Here is a 19,213-nt window from a genome sequence, read left to right as displayed (position 1 = left end):
CACAATGCTCCAGGCCCACTCTTATCACAATAATCCATGAAACTTCTCAGACCAATGCTCTATGCCCTTGTTATCACGATCAATTACTCCTGTCATAACAAATCTCCATGACCACTGCCATCACAATATTCCACGGCCTTGTCACCACAAGGCTCCATGACACTTGTCATCTCAGTGTTCCAAGAACACTGCAATTACAATGCTCCAAGCCCTTGTCATCACAAAGCTCCATGACGCATGTCATCAGAATGCTCCTTGGCCTTCTCATCACGATGCTCAATGCCCTGGTCATCACGATGCTCCTAGACCCCTGTCATCACAATCGTCTATGCACCCTGGCGTCACACTACTCCATCCCCATCATCATAATACTTCATGCTATTGTCATCACAATGAAATCAAAATGCTCCATGACCTCTGGCATCACAATGCTCCAAACCCTTGTGATCACAATGTTCCATCACACTTGTCATCACAACGCCCCATGACGCTCGTCTTCACCATTATCTGTGGACTTTTCATCACAATGCTCCATGCCCTTTTCATCACAATGCTCCATGCCATTGTCATCACAATACTCCACAAGATGGTCATCAGAATGCTCCATGACACTTGTCATCACAATGCTCCATGACCCCTATCCTCACAATGCTCCATGCCCCTTGTCATTACAGTGCTCCAAGACACTCGTCATCACAATTATCCAAGGTCTTCGCATCACAATGCTCCACGGTCTTGCCATCACAAAGCTCCATGCCCTGGTCATCCCAATGCTCCATGTCCATTGTCATCACAATTCTCAACGTCCTTGTCATCACAATGGTCCATGACACTTCTCATCATAATGTTACATGCTCTTGTCATCACAGTCCTCCATGCACTTGTCATCGCAATGCTCCATGACCCTTGTCATAGGCAAGCTCCATGCGCTTGTCATCACAGTGCTTCACGAGTTTGTCATCAAAATTCTCAATGGCCCTTGGCATCACAATGCTCCATGCCATTGTCATCACTATTGACCCTGACATATGTCATCACAATGCTCTCTGACACCTGCCTTCACAATACTCCTTGATCTTGTCATCATAATGATCCATGCCCTTGTCATCGCAATGCTCCAATACCCCTGTAATCACAATGCTCCATGCCCCTTTTCATCTCAGTGCTCCATGAAAACTGTCATCACAATGCACCATGTCCATCATCATAATGCTTCATGCTATTGTCATCACAATGAAATCAAAATGTTCCATGACCTCTGTCATCACAATGCCCCAAACCCTTGTGATCACTATGTTCCATAACACTTGTCATCATGACGCTCGTCTTCACCGTTATCTGTGGACTTCTCATCACAATGCTCCATGCCCTTGTCATCACAAAGCTCCATGACGCATGTCATCAGAATCCGCCATGGCCTTCTCATCACAATGCTCCATGCCCATGTCAGCACAATGCTCCAAGACCCCTGTAATCACAATGCTCCATACCCCTTTTCATCTCAATGCTCCATGGACCCCTTCATCACAATGCACCATGACCATCATCAAAATGCTTCATGTTATTATCATCACAAGGAAACCAAAATGCTCCATGACCTCTTTTATCACGATGCTCCTATACCGCTGTAATCACAATCCTCCATGCCCCCTGGCATCACAGTGCACCATCCCCATCATCATAATGCTTCATGCTATTGTAATCACAATGAAATCAAAATGCTCCATGACCTCTGGCATCACAATGCTCCAAACCCTTGTGATCACAATGTTCCATCACACTTGTCATCACAATGCCCCATGACACTCGTCTTCACCATTATCTGTAGACTTTTCATCACAATGCTCCATGCCTTGTTCATCACAGTGCTCCATGCCATTGTCATCACAATAGTCCACAAGATGGTCATCAGAATGCTCCATGACACTTGTCATCACAATGCTCTATGACCCCTGTTATCACAATGCTCGATGACACCTGTCCTCACAATGCTCCATGCCCCTTGTCATTACAGTGCTCCATGACACTCATCATCACAATTATCCAAGGTCTTCGCATCACAATGCTCCATGGTCTTGCCATAACAATGCTCCATTTCCGTGTCATCACAAAGCTCCATGATGCATGTCATCAGAATGCTCCTTGGCCCTCTCATCTCAATGCTCCATGCCCTTGTCATCACTATGCTCCTAGACCCCTGTAATCAAAATCTTCCATGCCCCCTGGCATTACAGTGCAACATCCCCATCATCATAATGCTTCATGCTATTATCATCACAATGAAATCAAAATGCTCCATGACCTCTCTCATCAGAATGCTGCAAATGCTTGTGATCACAATGTTCCATTACACTTGTCATCAAAATGCTCAATGATGCTCGTCATCACAATTATCCATGGTCTTCTCATCACAATGCTCCATGACCTTTGTCATCACAATGCTCAATACACTTGTCATCAAAATGCTCCCTGACACTTGTCGTCAGTATGCTCCTTGAAGCCTGGCATGAAAATGCTCCATGCCCTTTTCATCCCAATGATCCATGCCTTTTTCATCACAAGGCTCCAAGAACACTGCACTCACAATGCTCCATGCCCTTGTCATCACAAAGGCCATGATGCATGTCATCAGAAAGCTCCATGGCCTTCTCATCACAATGCTCCATGCCCTTGTCATCACAATACTCCAAGACCCCTGTAATCACAGTGTTGCATGTCCCTTATCATCAGAATGCCCCAGGAGATTTGTCATCACAAGGCTCCATGGTCTTCTCATAACAATGCTCCAGAACCTTGTCATCACAGGGCTCCATTCCCTTATCATCACAATGCTCCATGGCACCTGTCATCACATTACTCCATGAATATTTTCCCCACAGTGCTCCATTCCTTTGTCAGCAAAATGCTACATGACCTTGTCATCACAATGCTCCATGCCATTGTCATCACAATGGACCCTGACATATGTCATCACAATGCTCCCTGACACCTGTCTATACAATATTCCATGACCTTGTCATCACAATGATCCATGCCTCTTTTCATCACAATGCTCCATGACCCCTGTCCTCACAATGCTGCATGACCACTGTCATCACAACGCTCCATGACCCCTGACAAAACAATGATCCGGGACTCTTGTCAGCAAAATTCTCCATGACCATTGTCATCCCAATGCTCCATGAAACCTGTAATCACAGTGAATCGTTACGCCTGTCATCACAGTGCTCCTTGACACTTGTCATCACGATGCTCCATGCCTTTGTCATCCAAATGTTACATGACCTTGTCATCACAATGCTCCCTGCTTTTCTCATCACAATGTACCACGCCCTGACATCAATATGCTTCCTGACCTTTGTCATCACAAAGCTCCATGACCTTTGGCATCACAGTGATCTATGCCACTTTCATCACAATGCTCCATGAAAAATCTCATCGCATTGCTCCGTACACTTGTCATCACAAAGCTCCATGACGCTTGTCATCACAATGTTCCATGCCCTTCTCATCACAATGCTCCATACCATAGTCATTACATTCCTCCATGTCCCATGTATAACAATGGTTCTTGCCCTTGTCATCACAATGCTCCATGCCCACTCTCATCACAATAACCCATGAATCTTCTCAGACCAATGCTCTATGCCCTTGTCATCACAATGCTCCATTACGCATGTCATAACAATGCTCCATGACTTCGGCCATCACAATGTTCCATGGCCTTGTCATCACAATGCTCCATACACTTCTCATCACGATGCTCCTAGACCCCTGTAATCGCAATCCTCCATTCTCCCTGGCATGACAGTTCACCATCCTCATCATCATAATGCTTCATGCTATTGTCCTCACAATGAAATCAAAATGCTCCATGACCTCTGGCATCAAAATGTTCCAAACCCTTGTGATCACAATGTTCCATCACGCTTGTCATCAGAACGCCCCATGACATTCGTGTTCAACATTATCTGTGGACTTCTCATCACAATGCTCCATGCCCTTTTCATCACAATGCTCCATGCCATTGTCATCACAATACTCCACAAGATGGTCATCAGAATGCTCCATGACACTTGTCATCACAATGCTCCATGACCACTGTTATCACAATACTCCATGACACCTGTCCTCACAATGCTCCATGCCCCTTGTTACTACAGTGCTCCATGACACTCATAATCACAATTATCCAAGGTCTTCGCATCACAATGCTCCACGGTCTTGCCATCACAATGCTCCATGCCCTTGTCATCACAAAGCTCCATTACGCATGTCATCAGAATGCTCCTTGGCCCTCTCATCACAATGCTCCATGCCTTTGTCATCACTATGCTCCTAGACCCCTGTAATCAAAATCCTCCATGCCCCCTGGCATCACAGTGCAACATCCCCATCATCATAATGCTTCATGCTATTGTCATCACAATGAAATCAAAATGCTCCATGACCTCTCTCATCAGAATGCTCCAAATGCTTGTGATCACAATGTTCATTAACACTTGTCATCACAACGCTCAATGACGCTCATCATCACAATTATCCATGGTCTTCTCATCACAATGCTCCATGACCTTTGTCATCACAATGCTCATTACACTTGTCATCAAAATGCTCCCTGACACTTGTCGTCAGTATGCTCCTTGAAGCATGTCATGACAAGGCTCCATGCCTTTTTCATCCCAATGATCCATGCCTTTTTAATCACAAGGCTCCAAGAACACTGCACTCACAATGCTCCATGCCCTTGTCATCACAAAGGCCATGATGCATGTCATCAGAAAGCTCCATGGCCTTCTCATCACAATGCTCCATGCCCTTGTCATCACAATACACCAAGACCCCTGTAATCACAGTGTTCCATGCCCTCATCATCAGAATGCCCCAGGAGATTTGTCATCACAAGGCTCCATGGTCTTCTCATAACAATGCTCCAGAACCTTGTCTTCACAGTGCTCCATTCCCTTATCATCAAAATGCTCCATGACACCTGTCATCACATTACTCCATGAATATTTTCCCCAAAATGCTACATGCCATTGTCAGCAAAATGCTACATGACCTTGTCATCACAATGCTCCATGCCCCGTTTCATCAGAATGCTCCATGAGACTTGTCATCACAAGGCTCCATGGTCTACTCATCACAATGCTCCAGGATATTGTCATCACAATGCTCCTTTCCCTTTTCATCACAATGCTCCATGAAACCTGTCATCACAATACTCCATGAACATTTTAAGCCCAATGCTCCATACCCTTGTCATCCCAATGCTCAATGACCACTGTAATCACCATGCTCCATACCTTTGTAGCAAAATCCTACATGAACTTGCCATCACAATGCTCCATGCACTTGTCAACACATTCCTCCATGAACCTTGGGATCACATTGCCACATACACTTGTCATCACAATGCTGCATGCTCCTTGAAATCACAGTGCTCCATGACCCCTGTCATCACAATGCTACAAACACTTGTGATCACAATGCTCCATAACACTAGGCATCACAATGCTCCATGCCATTGCCATCACAATGCTTCATGACATTCGTTATCACAATGCTCAATACACTTGTCATCACAATGCTCACTCATACGTGTCATCAGAATGCTCCTTGAAACCTGTCATGAAAAGGCTCCATGCCTTTTTCATCACAATGCTACATGCCCTTTTCATCACAATGCTCCATGCCATTGTCATCACAATACTCCACAAGATGGTCATCAGAATGCTCCATGACACTTGTCATCACAATGCTCCATGACCCCTATCATCACAATGCTCCATAACAGCTGTCCTCACAATGCTCCATGCCCCTTGTCATTATATTGCTCCAAGACACTCGTCATCACAATTATCCATGGTCTTCTCATCACAATGCTCCACGGTCTTGCCGTCACAATGCTCCATGCCCTGGTCATCCCAATGCTCCATGTCCATTGTCATCACAATTCTCCACCTTCTTGTCATCACTATGGTCCATGACACTTCTCATCAGAATGTTACATGTTCTTGTCATCACAATCCTCCATGCACTTGTCATCGCAATGCTCCATGACCCTTGACATAGCAAGCTCTATGCGCTTGTCATCACAGTGCTTCACGACATTGTCATCAAAATTCTCAATGACCCTTGGCATCACAATGTTCCATGCTCTTGTCATCACAATGCTCCATGCCATTGTCATCACAATGGACCCTGACATATGTCATCACAATGCTCCCTGACACCTGTCGATACAATATTCCATGACCTTGTCATCACAATGATCCATGCCTCTTTTCATCACAATGCTCCATGACCCCTGTCCTCACAATGCTGCATGACCACTGTCATCACAACGCTCCATGACCCCTGACAAAACAATGATCCGGGACTCTTGTCAGCAAAATTCTCCATGAGCATTGTCATCTCAATGCTCCATGAAACCTGTAATCACAGTAAATCGTGACGCCTGTCATCACAGTGCTCCTTGACACTTGTCATCACGATGCTCCATGCCTTTGTCATCAAAATGTTACATGACCTTGTCATCACAATGCTCCTTGCCCTTCTCATCACAATGTACCACGCCCTGACATCAATATGCTTCATGACCTTTGTTATCACAAAGCTCCATGACCTTTGGCATCACAGTGATCCATGCCCCTGTCATCACAATGCTCCATGAAAGCTCTCATCACATTGCTCCGTGCCCTTGTCATCACAAAGCTCCATGCCGCTTGTCATCACAATGTTCCATGTCCTTCTCATCACAATGATCCATGCCATAGTCATTACATTCCTCCATGACCCATGTATCACAATGTTCCTTGCCCTTGTCATCACAATGCTCCATGCCCACTCTCATCAAAATAATCCATGAATCTTCTCAGACCAATGCTCTATGCCCTTGTTATCACAATGCTCCATTACGCATGTCATAACAATGCTCCATGACTTCGGCCATCACAATGTTCCACGGCCTTGTCATCACAAGGCTCCATGACACTTGTCATCTCAATGCCCCAAGACCCATGCAATTACAATGCTCCATGTCCTTGTCATCACAAAACTCCATGACGCATGTCATCAGAATGCTCCTTGGCCCTCTCATCACAATGCTCCATACACTTGTCATCACGATGCTCCTAGACCCCTGTAATCACAATCCTCCATGCTCCCTGGCATCACAGTTCACCATCCCCATCATCATAATGCTTCATGCTATTGTCATCACAATGAACTCAAAATGCTCCATGACCTCTGGCATCAAAATGTTCCAAACCCTTATGATCACAATGTTCCATCACACTTGTCATCAGAACACCCCATGACACTCGTGTTCAACATTATCTGTGGACTTCTCATCACAATGCTCCATGCCCTTTTCATCACAATGCTCCATGCCATTGTCATCACAATACTCCACAAGATGGTTATCAGAATGCTCCATGACACTTGTCATCACAATGCTCCATGAACACTGTCCTCACAATGCTCGATGCCCCTTGTCATTACAGTGCTCCAAGACACTCGTCATCACAATTATGCAAGGTCTTCGCATCACAATGCTCCACGGTCTTGCCATTACAAAGCTCCATTCCCTGGTCATCTCAATGCTCCATGTCCATTGTCATCACAATTCTCAACGTCCTTGTCATCACAAAGGACCATGACACTTCTCATCATAATGTTACATGCTCTTGTCATCACAATTCCCCATCCACTTGTCATCACAATGCTCCATGACCCTTGTCATAGCAAGCTCCATGCCCTTGTCATCACAGTGCTTCACGACCTTGTCATCAAAATTCTCAATGGCCCTTGGCATCACAATGCTCTATGTCCTTGTCATCACAATGCTCCATGCCATTGTCATCACAATGGACCCTGACATATGTCATCACAATGTTCACTGACACCTGCCTTCACAATACTCCTTCATCTTGTCATCATAATGATCCATGCCCTTGTCATCACAATGCTCCAAAACCCCTGTAATCACAATGCTCCATGCCCCTTGTCATCTCAATACTCCATGGACACTTTATTCACAATGCACTATGACCATCATCATAATGCTTCATCTTATTGTCATCACAATGAAATCAAAATGCTCCATGACCTCTCTCATCAGAATGCTCCAAACGCTTCTTATCACAATGTTCCATAACACTTGTCATCACAACGCCCAATGACGCTCATCATCACAATTATCCTTGGTCTTCTCATCACAATGCTCCATGAAATTTGCCATCACAATGCTCTATACTCATGTCATCACAATGCTCCCTGACACTTGTCGTCAGTATGCTCCTTGAAGCCTGTCATGACAAGGCTTCATGCCTTTTTCATCACAATGATCCATGCCCTTTTCATCACAAGGCTCCAAGAACACTGCACTCACAATGCTCCATGCCCTTGTCAGCACAAAGGCCATGATTCAGGTCATCAGAAAGCTCCATGGCCTTCTCATCACAATGCTCCATGCCCTTGCCATCAAAATACTCCAAGAACCCTGTAATCACAGTGTTCCATGTCCCTTATCATCAGAATGCTCCATGAGATTTGTCATCACAAGGCTCCATGGTCTTCTCAAAACAGGGCTCCAGAACCTTGTCATCACAGTGCTCCATTCCCTTATCATCACAATGCTCCATGACACCTGTCATCACATTACTCCATGAATATTTTCCCCAAAATGCTCCATGCCTTTGTCAGCAAAATGCTACATGACCCCAGTCATCACTATGCTCCATGCCCCTTTTCATCAGAATGCTCCATGAGACTTGTCATCACAAGGCTCCATGGTCTACTCATCAAAATGCTCCAGGATTTTGGCATCACAATGCTCCTTTCCCTTTTCCTCACCATGCTCCATGAAACCTGTCATCACAATACTCCATGAACATTTTAAGCCCAATGCTCCATACCCTTGTCATCCCAATGCTCAATGACCACTGTAATCACCATGCTCCATGCCTTTGTCAGCAAAATCCTACATGACCTCGCCATCACAATGCTCCATGCGCTTGTCATCACAATCCTCCATGAAACTTGGGATCCCATTGCTCCATACACTTGTCATCACAATGCTCCATGCTCTTTGAAATCACAGTGTTCCATGACCTCTGTCATCACAATGCTACAAACACTTGTGATCACAATGCTCCATAACACTTGGCATCACAATGCTCCATGCCATTGTCATCACAATGCTTCATGAACTTTGTTATCACAATGCTCAATACACTTGTCATCACAATGCTCCCTGACAATTGTCGTCAGAAATCGCCTTGAAACATGTCATGAAAAGGCTCCATGACTTTTTCATCGCAATGTTCCATGCTCTTTTCATCACAATGCTCCATGCCATTGTCATCACAATACTCCACAAGATGGTGATCAGAATGCTCCATGACACTTGTCATCACAATGTTCCATGACCCCGTCCTCACAATGCTCCATGACAGCTGTCCTCACAATGCTCCATGCCCCTTGTCATTACAGTGCTCCAAGACACTCGTCATCACAATTATCCATGGTCTTCTCATCACAATGCTCCACGGTCTTGCCATCACAATGCTCCATGCCCTGGTCATCCCAATGCTCCATGTCCATTGTCATCACAATTCTCCACGTCCTTGTCATCACAATGGTCCATGACACTTCTCATCATAATGTTACAAGCTCTTGTCATCACAATCCTCCATGCACTTGTCATCGCAATGCTCCATGACCCTTGTCATAGCAAGCTCCATGCGCTTTTCATCACAGTGCTTCACGAACTTGTCATCAAAATTCTCCATGGCCCTTGGCATCACAATGCTCCATGTCCTTGTCATCACAATGTTCCTTGCCTTTGTCATCACAATGCTCCAGGCCCACTCTTATCACAATAATCCATGAAACTTCTCAGACCAATGCTCTATGCCCTTGTTATCACGATCAATTACTCCTGTCCTAACAAATCTCCATGACCACTGCCATCACAATATTCCACGGCCTTGTCATCACAAGGCTCCATGACACTTGTCATCTCAGTGTTCCAAGAACACTGCAATTACAATGCTCCAAGCCCTTGTCATCACAAAGCTCCATGACGCATGTCATCAGAATGCTCCTTGGCCTTCTCATCACGATGCTCAATGCCCTGGTCATCACGATGCTCCTAGACCCCTGTCATCACAATCGTCTATGCACCCTGGCGTCACACTACTCCATCCCCATCATTATAATACTTCATGCTATTGTCATCACAATGAAATCAAAATGCTCCATGACCTCTGGCATCACAATGCTCCAAACCCTTGTGATCACAATGTTCCATCACACTTGTCATCACAACGCCCCATGACGCTCGTCTTCACCATTATCTGTGGACTTTTCATCACAATGCTCCATGCCCTTTTCATCACAATGCTCCATGCCATTGTCATCACAATACTCCACAAGATGGTCATCAGAATGCTCCATGACACTTGTCATCACAATGCTCCATGACCCCTATCCTCACAATTGTCCATGCCCCTTGTCATTACAGTGCTCCAAGACACTCGTCATCACAATTATCCAAGGTCTTCGCATCACAATGCTCCACGGTCTTGCCATCACAAAGCTCCATGCCCTGGTCATCCCAATGCTCCATGTCCATTGTCATCACAATTCTCAACGTCCTTGTCATCACAATGGTCCATGACACTTCTCATCATAATGTTACATGCTCTTATCATCACAGTCCTCCATGCACTTGTCATCGCAATGCTCCATGACCCTTGTCATAGGCAAGCTCCATGCGCTTGTCATCACAGTGCTTCACGAGTTTGTCATCAAAATTCTCAATGGCCCTTGGCATCACAATGCTCCATGCCATTGTCATCACTATTGACCCTGACATATGTCATCACAATGCTCTCTGACACCTGCCTTCACAATACTCCTTGATCTTGTCATCATAATGATCCATGCCCTTGTCATTGCAATGCTCCAATACCCCTGTAATCACAATGCTCCATGCCCCTTTTCATCTCAGTGCTCCATGAAAACTGTCATCACAATGCACCATGTCCATCATCATAATGCTTCATGCTATTGTCATCACAATGAAATCAAAATGTTCCATGACCTCTGTCATCACAATGCCCCAAACCCTTGTGATCACTATGTTCCATAACACTTGTCATCATGACGCTCGTCTTCACCGTTATCTGTGGACTTCTCATCACAATGCTCCATGCCCTTGTCATCACAAAGCTCCATGACGCATGTCATCAGAATCCGCCATGGCCTTCTCATCACAATGCTCCATGCCCATGTCAGCACAATGCTCCAAGACCCCTGTAATCACAATGCTCCATGCCCCTTTTCATCTCAATGCTCCATGGACCCCTTCATCACAATGCACCATGACCATCATCAAAATGCTTCATGTTATTATCATCACAAGGAAACCAAAATGCTCCATGACCTCTTTTATCACGATGCTCCTATACCGCTGTAATCACAATCCTCCATGCCCCCTGGCATCACAGTGCACCATCCCCATCATCATAATGCTTCATGCTATTGTCATCACAATGAAATCAAAATGCTCCATGACCTCTGGCATCACAATGCTCCAAACCCTTGTGATCACAATGTTCCATCACACTTGTCATCAGAACACCCCATGACACTCGTCTTCACCATTATCTGTAGACTTTTCATTACAATGCTCCATGCCTTGTTCATCACAGTGCTCCATGCCATTGTCATCACAATAGTCCACAAGATGGTCATCAGAATGCTCCATGACACTTGTCATCACAATGCTCTATGACCCCTGTTATCACAATGCTCCATGACACCTGTCCTCACAATGCTCCATGCCCCTTGTCATTACAGTGCTCCATGACACTCATCATCACAATTATCCAAGGTCTTCGCATCACAATGCTCCATGGTCTTGCCATAACAATGCTCCATTTCCGTGTCATCACAAAGCTCCATGATGCATGTCATCAGAATGCTCCTTGGCCCTCTCATCTCAATGCTCCATGCCCTTGTCATCACTATGCTCCTAGACCCCTGTAATCAAAATCTTCCATGCCCCCTGGCATTACAGTGCAACATCCCCATCATCATAATGCTTCATGCTATTATCATCCCAATGAAATCAAAATGCTCCATGACCTCTCTCATCAGAATGCTGCAAATGCTTGTGATCACAATGTTCCATTACACTTGTCATCACAATGCTCAATGATGCTCGTCATCACAATTATCCATGGTCTTCTCATCACAATGCTCCATGACCTTTGTCATCACAATGCTCAATACACTTGTCATCAAAATGCTCCCTGACACTTGTCGTCAGTATGCTCCTTGAAGCCTGGCATGAAAATGCTCCATGCCCTATTCATCCCAATGATCCATGCCTTTTTCATCACAAGGCTCCAAGAACACTGCACTCCCAATGCTCCATGCCCTTGTCATCACAAAGGCCATGATGCATGTCATCAGAAAGCTCCATGGCCTTCTCATCACAATGCTCCATGCCCTTGTCATCACAAAGGCCATGATGCATGTCATCAGAAAGCTCCATGGCCTTCTCATCACAATGCTCCATGCCCTTGTCATCACAATACACCAAGACCCCTGTAATCACAGTGTTCCATGCCCCTTATCATCAGAATGCCCCAGGAGATTTGTCATCACAAGGCTCCATGGTCTTCTCATAACAATGCTCCAGAACCTTGTCTTCACAGTGCTCCATTCCCTTATCATCAAAATGCTCCATGACACCTGTCATCACATTACTCCATGAATATTTTCCCCAAAATGCTACATGCCATTGTCAGCAAAATGCTACATGACCTTGTCATCACAATGCTCCATGCCCCGTTTCATCAGAATGCTCCATGAGACTTGTCATCACAAGGCTCCATGGTCTACTCATCACAATGCTCCAGGATATTGTCATCACAATGCTCCTTTCCCTTTTCATCACAATGCTCCATGAAACCTGTCATCACAATACTCCATGAACATTTTAAGCCCAATGCTCCATACCCTTGTCATCCCAATGCTCAATGACCACTGTAATCACCATGCTCCATACCTTTGTAGCAAAATCCTACATGAACTTGCCATCACAATGCTCCATGCACTTGTCAACACATTCCTCCATGAACCTTGGGATCACATTGCCACATACACTTGTCATCACAATGCTGCATGCTCCTTGAAATCACAGTGCTCCATGACCCCTGTCATCACAATGCTACAAACACTTGTGATCACAATGCTCCATAACACTAGGCATCACAATGCTCCATGCCATTGCCATCACAATGCTTCATGACATTTGTTATCACAATGCTCAATACACTTGTCATCACAATGCTCACTCATACGTGTCATCAGAATGCTCCTTGAAACCTGTCATGAAAAGGCTCCATGGCTTTTTCATCACAATGCTACATGCCCTTTTCATCACAATGCTCCATGCCATTGTCATCACAATACTCCACAAGATGGTCATCAGAATGCTCCATGACACTTGTCATCACAATGCTCCATGACCCCTATCATCACAATGCTCCATAACAGCTGTCCTCACAATGCTCCATGCCCCTTGTCATTACATTGCTCCAAGACACTCGTCATCACAATTATCCATGGTCTTCTCATCACAATGCTCCACGGTCTTGCCGTCACAATGCTCCATGCCCTGGTCATCCCAATGCTCCATGTCCATTGTCATCACAATTCTCCACCTTCTTGTCATCACAATGGTCCATGACACTTCTCATCAGAATGTTACATGTTCTTGTCATCACAATCCTCCATTCACTTGTCATCGCAATGCTCCATGACCCTTGTCATAGCAAGCTCTATGCGCTTGTCATCACAGTGCTTCACGACATTGTCATCAAAATTCTCAATGACCCTTGGCATCACAATGTTCCATGCTCTTGTCATCACAATGCTCCATGCCATTGTCATCACAATGGACCCTGACATATGTCATCACAATGCTCCCTGACACCTGTCTATACAATATTCCATGACCTTGTCATCACAATGATCCATGCCTCTTTTCATCACAATGCTCCATGACCCCTGTCCTCACAATGCTGCATGACCACTGTCATCACAACGCTCCATGACCCCTGACAAAACAATGATCCGGGACTCTTGTCAGCAAAATTCTCCATGAGCATTGTCATCTCAATGCTCCATGAAACCTGTAATCACAGTAAATCGTGACGCCTGTCATCACAGTGCTCCTTGACACTTGTCATCACGATGCTCCATGCCTTTGTCATCAAAATGTTACATGACCTTGTCATCACAATGCTCCTTGCCCTTCTCATCACAATGTACCACGCCCTGACATCAATATGCTTCATGACCTTTGTTATCACAAAGCTCCATGACCTTTGGCATCACAGTGATCCATGCCCCTGTCATCACAATGCTCCATGAAAGCTCTCATCACATTGCTCCGTGCCCTTGTCATCACAAAGCTCCATGCCGCTTGTCATCACAATGTTCCATGTCCTTCTCATCACAATGATCCATGCCATAGTCATTACATTCCTCCATGACCCATGTATCACAATGTTCCTTGCCCTTGTCATCACAATGCTCCATGCCCACTCTCATCAAAATAATCCATGAATCTTCTCAGACCAATGCTCTATGCCCTTGTTATCACAATGCTCCATTACGCATGTCATAACAATGCTCCATGACTTCGGCCATCACAATGTTCCACGGCCTTGTCATCACAAGGCTCCATGACACTTGTCATCTCAATGCCCCAAGACCCATGCAATTACAATGCTCCATGTCCTTGTCATCACAAAACTCCATGACGCATGTCATCAGAATGCTCCTTGGCCCTCTCATCACAATGCTCCATACACTTGTCATCACGATGCTCCTAGACCCCTGTAATCACAATCCTCCATGCTCCCTGGCATCACAGTTCACCATCCCCATCATCATAATGCTTCATGCTATTGTCATCACAATGAAATCAAAATGCTCCATGACCTCTGGCATCAAAATGTTCCAAACCCTTATGATCACAATGTTCCATCACACTTGTCATCAGAACACCCCATGACACTCGTGTTCAACATTATCTGTGGACTTCTCATCACAATGCTCCATGCCCTTTTCATCACAATGCTCCATGCCATTGTCATCACAATACTCCACAAGATGGTTATCAGAATGCTCCATGACACTTGTCATCACAATGCTCCATGTACACTGTCCTCACAATGCTCGATGCCCCTTGTCATTACAGTGCTCCAAGACACTCGTCATCACAATTATGCAAGGTCTTCGCATCACAATGCTCCACGGTCTTGCCATTACAAAGCTCCATGCCCTGGTCATCTCAATGCTCCATGTCCATTGTCATCACAATTCTCAACGTCCTTGTCATCACAAAGGACCATGACACTTCTCATCATAATGTTACATGCTCTTGTCATCACAATTCCCCATCCACTTGTCATCACAATGCTCCATGACCCTTGTCATAGCAAGCTCCATGCCCTTGTCATCACAGTGCTTCACGACCTTGTCATCAAAATTCTCAATGGCCCTTGGCATCACAATGCTCTATGTCCTTGTCATCACAATGCTCCATGCCATTGTCATCACAATGGACCCTGACATATGTCATCACAATGTTCACTGACACCTGCCTTCACAATACTCCTTCATCTTGTCATCATAATGATCCATACCCTTGTCATCACAATGCTCCAAAACCCCTGTAATCACAATGCTCCATGCCCCTTGTCATCTCAATACTCCATGGACACTTTATTCACAATGCACTATGACCATCATCATAATGCATCATCTTATTGTCATCACAATGAAATCAAAATGCTCCATGACCTCTCTCATCAGAATGCTCCAAACGCTTCTTATCACAATGTTCCATAACACTTGTCATCACAACGCCCAATGACGCTCATCATCACAATTATCCTTGGTCTTCTCATCACAATGCTCCATGAAATTTGCCATCACAATGCTCTATACTCATGTCATCACAATGCTCCCTGACACTTGTCGTCAGTATGCTCCTTGAAGCCTGTCATGACAAGGCTTCATGCCTTTTTCATCACAATGATCCATGCCCTTTTCATCACAAGGCTCCAAGAACACTGCACTCACAATGCTCCATGCCCTTGTCAGCACAAAGGCCATGATTCAGGTCATCAGAAAGCTCCATGGCCTTCTCATCACAATGCTCCATGCCCTTGCCATCAGAATACTCCAAGAACCCTGTAATCACAGTGTTCCATGTCCCTTATCATCAGAATGCTCCATGAGATTTGTCATCACAAGGCTCCATGGTCTTCTCAAAACAGGGCTCCAGAACCTTGTCATAACAGTGCTCCATTCCCTTATCATCACAATGCTCCATGACACCTGTCATCACATTACTCCATGAATATTTTCCCCAAAATGCTCCATGCCTTTGTCAGCAAAATGCTACATGACCCCAGTCATCACTATGCTCCATGCCCCTTTTCATCAGAATGCTCCATGAGACTTGTCATCACAAGGCTCCATGGTCTACTCATCAAAATGCTCCAGGATTTTGGCATCACAATGCTCCTTTCCCTTTTCCTCACCATGCTCCATGAAACCTGTCATCACAATACTCCATGAACATTTTAAGCCCAATGCTCCATACCCTTGTCATCCCAATGCTCAATGACCACTGTAATCACCATGCTCCATGCCTTTGTCAGCAAAATCCTACATGACCTCGCCATCACAATGCTCCATGCGCTTGTCATCACAATCCTCCATGAAACTTGGGATCCCATTGCTCCATACACTTGTCATCACAATGCTCCATGCTCTTTGAAATCACAGTGTTCCATGACCTCTGTCATCACAATGCTACAAACACTTGTGATCACAATGCTCCATAACACTTGGCATCACAATGCTCCATGCCATTGTCATCACAATGCTTCATGAACTTTGTTATCACAATGCTCAATACACTTGTCATCACAATGCTCCCTGACAATTGTCGTCAGAAATCGCCTTGAAACATGTCATGAAAAGGCTCCATGACTTTTTCATCGCAATGTTCCATGCTCTTTTCATCACAATGCTCCATGCCATTGTCATCACAATACTCCACAAGATGGTGATCAGAATGCTCCATGACACTTGTCATCACAATGTTCCATGACCCCGTCCTCACAATGCTCCATGACAGCTGTCCTCACAATGCTCCATGCCCCTTGTCATTACAGTGCTCCAAGACACTCGTCATCACAATTATCCATGGTCTTCTCATCACAATGCTCCACGGTCTTGCCATCACAATGCTCCATGCCCTGGTCATCCCAATGCTCCATGTCCATTGTCATCACAATTCTCCACGTCCTTGTCATCACAATGGTCCATGACACTTCTCATCATAATGTTACAAGCTCTTGTCAACACAATCCTCCATGCACTTGTCATCGCAATGCTCCATGACCCTTGTCATAGCAAGCTCCATGCGCTTTTCATCACAGTGCTTCACGAACTTGTCATCAAAATTCTCCATGGCCCTTGGCATCACAATGCTCCATGTCCTTGTCATCACAATGTTCCTTGCCTTTGTCATCACAATGCTCCAGGCCCACTCTTATCACAATAATCCATGAAACTTCTCAGACCAATGCTCTATGCCCTTGTTATCACGATCAATTACTCCTGTCATAACAAATCTCCATGACCACTGCCATCACAATATTCCACGGCCTTGTCACCACAAGGCTCCATGACACTTGTCATCTCAGTGTTCCAAGAACACTGCAATTACAATGCTCCAAGCCCTTGTCATCACAAAGCTCCATGACGCATGTCATCAGAATGCTCCTTGGCCTTCTCATCACGATGCTCAATGCCCTGGTCATCACGATGCTCCTAGACCCCTGTCATCACAATCGTCTATGCACCCTGGCGTCACACTACTCCATCCCCATCATCATAATACTTCATGCTATTGTCATCACAATGAAATCAAAATGCTCCATGACCTCTGGCATCACAATGCTCCAAACCCTTGTGATCACAATGTTCCATCACACTTGTCATCACAACGCCCCATGACGCTCGTCTTCACCATTATCTGTGGACTTTTCATCACAATGCTCCATGCCCTTTTCATCACAATGCTCCATGCCATTGTCATCACAATACTCCACAAGATGGTCATCAGAATGCTCCATGACACTTGTCATCACAATGCTCCATGACCCCTATCCTCACAATGCTCCATGCCCCTTGTCATTACAGTGCTCCAAGACACTCGTCATCACAATTATCCAAGGTCTTCGCATCACAATGCTCCACGGTCTTGCCATCACAAAGCTCCATGCCCTGGTCATCCCAATGCTCCATGTCCATTGTCATCACAATTCTCAACGTCCTTGTCATCACAATGGTCCATGACACTTCTCATCATAATGTTACATGCTCTTGTAATCACAGTCCTCCATGCACTTGTCATCGCAATGCTCCATGACCCTTGTCATAGGCAAGCTCCATGCACTTGTCATCACAGTGCTTCACGACCTTGTCATCAAAATTCTCAATGGCCCTTGGCATCACAATGCTCCATGCCATTGTCATCACTATTGACCCTGACATATGTCATCACAATGCTCTCTGACACCTGCCTTCACAATACTCCTTGATCTTGTCATCATAATGATCCATGCCCTTGTCATCGCAATGCTCCAATACCCCTGTAATCACAATGCTCCATGCCCCTTTTCATCTCAGTGCTCCATGAAAACTGTCATCACAATGCACCATGTCCATCATCATAATGCTTCATGCTATTGTCATCACAATGAAATCAAAATGTTCCATGACCTCTGTCATCACAATGCCCCAAACCCTTGTGATCACTATGTTCCATAACACTTGTCATCATGACGCTCGTCTTCACCGTTATCTGTGGACTTCTCATCACAATGCTCCATGCCCTTGTCATCACAAAGCTCCATGACGCATGTCATCAGAATCCGCCATGGCCTTCTCATCACAATGCTCCATGCCCATGTCAGCACAATGCTCCAAGACCCCTGTAATCACAATGCTCCATGCCCCTTTTCATCTCAATGCTCCATGGACCCCTTCATCACAATGCACCATGACCATCATCAAAATGCTTCATGTTATTATCATCACA

Source organism: Mesoplodon densirostris, chromosome Y (genome assembly GCF_025265405.1).
Source record: "Mesoplodon densirostris isolate mMesDen1 chromosome Y, mMesDen1 primary haplotype, whole genome shotgun sequence".
NCBI classification, from domain to species: Eukaryota; Metazoa; Chordata; class Mammalia; order Artiodactyla; family Ziphiidae; genus Mesoplodon; species Mesoplodon densirostris.
The sequence above is the reverse complement of the archived record's forward strand: the minus strand, read 5'-3'. Positions refer to the sequence as shown.